General features: G+C 30.8%; 1 non-coding gene across 1 annotated transcript; it reads left to right on the top strand.

Moving 5' to 3' along the window:
• Positions 1–1,169: 1,169 nt before the first annotated feature.
• On the top strand, positions 1,170–1,271 carry LOC145013772 (U6 spliceosomal RNA). Its single transcript, XR_013665291.1, has one exon. It is a non-coding gene; the product is annotated as a U6 spliceosomal RNA (small nuclear RNA).
• Positions 1,272–4,382: the final 3,111 nt, after the last annotated feature.

The raw sequence follows: 4,382 nt of genomic DNA, 5'->3' as shown, positions 1-4,382 counted from the left end.
ATATCTTGGCTGCAAACTTGACAGATGCAAGCATAAGAAGTTGTTCAAATTACCTAGATCGTTGCAAGAGAAAATAGAGCAATCCCGATACTGCGGTGAGTGTTGTAGGTGACACCCTTTGACTCGGATCCAAGTTTAAGTCCCATAGCCCAGTCGGCGATGCCGATTGCATAAGCAGAAACTTGGCAGAATGCATGAAGCTAAAACCATGTCGGATCTGCATAGGGGAAAGTTCGAATGTATCCAGCAATGATTACTCCTACATGAAACAAGATTCTACAGCTCACTGCATTCAGTATCCCATGAATCTAAAACATGAACAAATTACATTTCGATTTTCGATTGGTTTTGATGTTGAATCATGAAATTCTACGCGTGTTTCCATAAAAAAAATGGATAAATTTGGTGAAATCAGAATTTGATTACTTACATTTCTCTTTTTCGTTCTGGAATCACCACCTCCAATTCCAGCGTTAGCGCTCCGCTGATACTTTGTCCACTTAACTAATCCAACCGCCTTTTCGCCCCCATATTTGATGGCTAAAAAGCATGTTTTTCCGGAAACCCATCAACCGAGACCAACGGACCTACCTGCCATACCTGATTCACACTCGACATCTCTTTTTCGGGCAACTCAACCGTAGCAAAAATGGTTTGTGATGTTGACGGCGAACTAGGGTTCCACGGTGTAGATGAAGTAGAACATCGACAATCAGATACTTTTTCGTCCAGGGAAGAACACTCTTCACCTGACGTCGTGAGGGTGAAGAGATAAAGAGAGAGACATATGAGTTTTGGTTTGGATTAATGACTTAGGAGGGTAATTAGGTTTTCAGTTTGTCCGTATTAGGTCACTAAGTTTTTTTTGTGCGTATTAGACCAATATGGTTGTTATTACCATTTAGAAATAGTCATTTACCAGTTTTAACCAGTAAATATGACTATTTGTAAATGGTAATAACAACCATATTGATCTAATACGCACAAAAAAAACCTTAGTGACCTAATACGGACAAACTGGAAACCTAATTACCCTCCTAAGTCATTAACCCTAATTTTAAAGACATTGAGAATATATGACCATGAATAATAAACTAGTTCATTTAGAACTTGCGTCGTCCTATATAACATGTAACTCCTCTATATGGCGAAGCTCTTCATCTATATTTGTCCCTTTGGGGACATCCGATAAAATTGGAACGATACAGAGAAGATTATCATGACCCTGCGCAAGGATAACACGCACAAATCGAGAAATGATCCAAAAAAAAAATTAAACCCTTCTTCGTCTTCTCTGGAACCTTAATTCCCTTTTCAAATGCTAATAGAGTTCAATTGCAATTCTTACATTTCAGTAGTTCATCTATTGAAGTCATGAACAGATAGCATGTGGATTCTATGGTCAGATTGATCTTCTTGTTGATGTCTTCAACCATTTGTGGTAAGTAAGGGTGATCTTTCTTTCTATAAAGTCTCCTTTAAATTTTTTACTTTTCCTATCATTAAGTTTCATGCTTTATAAACTTCCATTTATGTATTGTATATATTATGTATGTATTTGTTTATGTGCTGATTTTTTATTCATTTTGCAACTTCAGTTTCTTAGTTCATGTTGTGGTTTTGTTTTTTATAAAATAATTGATAATATGCATCCTCTGCAAGCCCCTATTGCTTTTACATTTCCATTCGTTATCAAATATAGACATTGATGGGAGGTATCAAAGTGAGATTGTTTGTACATATGGATGTGTTCATGTAAACGTTTAAATGACAAAAAAGAAGTTATTGATAAAATATTGCATATTTATGTAATGAAGATCATTAATCATATGAATTTTTGGATTTAGAAGTTTTGGAAAGGTTGTGAGATGAGTTTAAATGGAAACAACTATTTTTAGTCAAACAAGCTAGTCACATTGATTAGTAAACATGTTTTCTAAATAAATAGGGTTAATGACTTAGGATGGTAATTAAGTTTCCAGTTTGTCCGTATTAGCTCACTAAGATTTTTTGTGCATGTTAGACCAATATGGTTGTTATTACCGTTTACAAATATTCCTTTTACCGGTTTTAACCAGTAAAAATGACTATTTCTAAATGGTAATAACAACCATATTGGTCTAATACACACACACACACAAAAAAAAAAAAAAAAAAAAAAAAAAAAAACTTAGTGACCTAATACGGACAAACTGTAAACCTTATTACCCTCCTAAGTCATTATCCCTTTTGGTTTGATGGTGGCGGTTGTGTGTAGAAGAGATTAGGGTAACATTAAGAGACAAAGTAATACCGTGTAATATACTATACATATACCATGTAGATTATAAGCTTAATCTTATTGTATATTATGTTAAAATAGTGGTACCTCTTAGTTTTCAAGAAATGTTGAATACGTATTATACAATAGTAAAGATACAAAAACTAGGAAAAAACATAAAAGTTAGTTTCCAAATAGTTTAAATATTTTCTCTATTTATATACTTAAATACACTGTACATAATCTTGGAAAATTTTTGAAAGTCATATTTGAATAGAAAACCCTTATTTTTAGAATTTAAGTGTGTTTAATACCAAGAAAATCGAAATAAATAATAAATAGTTAAGATAAATCCCCAAAATTTTTATTTATGGTTATAATGTAATAAACAATTTCCTGGTAAGTTTCACTATTTTTCAGTTATTTATTTTTTTTAATATAAATTAAATCGTGGAAAAATAGTAAAAGGTTATGGAAAATTCATCAAATTTTTCTGTGACTCTTATATAATATATAGAAGCTTCAAAAAATAATAAATATTATTTTTATAACTTGGAACCCAAGTTTTCTTATTTATTTGTGCTTAATAACAATAAAATAAAAACTAATAGTAAATAGTAATAAAATTTATCAACCTTCATGGGGGATGTTTTCTTAGAGTGTATGTCATTCATGAATTTTTTTTTCAAAATTTATTTACTAATGTAAGTATTTTATATGCTTTAACACTCTATTTTCTTCATATTTTCATGTAAAAATAAAGAAAATATATATTGAGCTGAAATTTCCAGAATGCATCTTCATACAATTTAATAACAATGAAAAATTGTTCTTTTATTTTTGATGTCGAAAAACATGCCAAAAGGCTAAATAAATTATAGAGAAAACTTGGTTCTTGTGATTTTGGTAAAGATTAATGATGTTACTTTGAGAATTTTTGTAACATGTTCCAAAGACTTTTGAATCAAGATATTTTTGTCCCTCTTAATACATGATATTAAGTTCTTAAATTAATTTTTCCTAGATTTTTAGTAAGGAATAAGACCTTTGAACATGCAATACAAAACTAGTATTCACAAAAACGTGCTGTTTGAGCAATGGTTTTGTAAAAATTGCTAAAAATCGCAATATTGGAATTTTCCAGTGAGGTTAGATGAGTTTGAAAGCTAACTCACAATATTATATTTCAGAAAAGGAATCTCGAATTTTGGTTAAGAAATGAGTGAGCTTGCATGCATGATGATTGGTTAGAAAAGTGAGTTTTCATCATTTCTTTGAGGAAATCTTCTAAAATATTTTATGAAATCATGATCCATACATGTTATAGTCATGTTTCCAGAGATCAAATATATTTAAAAATCATAATTTACATACATGCATTAAAATACAAAAATCTTATTTCTTAAGAACTCTCAAAAATGAGTTTTATGTTCTTAACTTCAAAACCTATTTTTGTGCTAAGATCATGAACATGCAACCATGTTTTTCTACATGCATGGGGTTAAAACACATCCATGATGTTATAAAAGTCATTTTAACCAAAATTAAACAAATATGAAGAAGATGAAGAAGTAGAAGTTGGTTTTTGAAGTAATATGCACATTAAATCATAAGAAAATAGTAGAAACTCGCTTGCATGATTTAGTTAGGTGATTTTACCTTGATGAGCCATTATGGGCGATGGATATTTTTATGCAAAATGGTAGTTTTTTTTTTGGAAATTTTTGTGATAAAAGGAAGAGAAGGAATAGGGGTTTTAGAGAGAAGAACAGAGAGAAAAGAGGGATTATATCTCTCTAGATAGCTCACCTCTCTCGCCATCTCTTTGGGGTTATACTCTACCAAAATCGTCCACCAAAATACTGAGATGCATGTTGACTCATTAATGATCAACTGGAAAAATATTTCCTATAGATTTTGCATCTATGTTCGCTGGTTTTAGAGAGAAGTGAGAGAGAAAGAAGAGATGTGTGTGTGTTGGAGAATGAGAGTGAAATGATGAGAGGAGGACCAATTTTGAGGTGTAATACCCCTTTCTCATTCATTTTCTTTTATAAAATTTATATTCTTCTATTAAATATCTTAATTTTTATATAAAATGAGCACTAAATTCAAATTTTTA

The sequence above is a fragment of the Lactuca saligna genome, chromosome 8, assembly GCF_052625555.1.
Source record: "Lactuca saligna cultivar CGN05327 chromosome 8, ASM5262555v1, whole genome shotgun sequence".
Taxonomy (NCBI): Eukaryota; Viridiplantae; Streptophyta; class Magnoliopsida; order Asterales; family Asteraceae; genus Lactuca; species Lactuca saligna.
The sequence above is the reverse complement of the archived record's forward strand: the minus strand, read 5'-3'. Positions and strand labels throughout refer to the sequence as shown.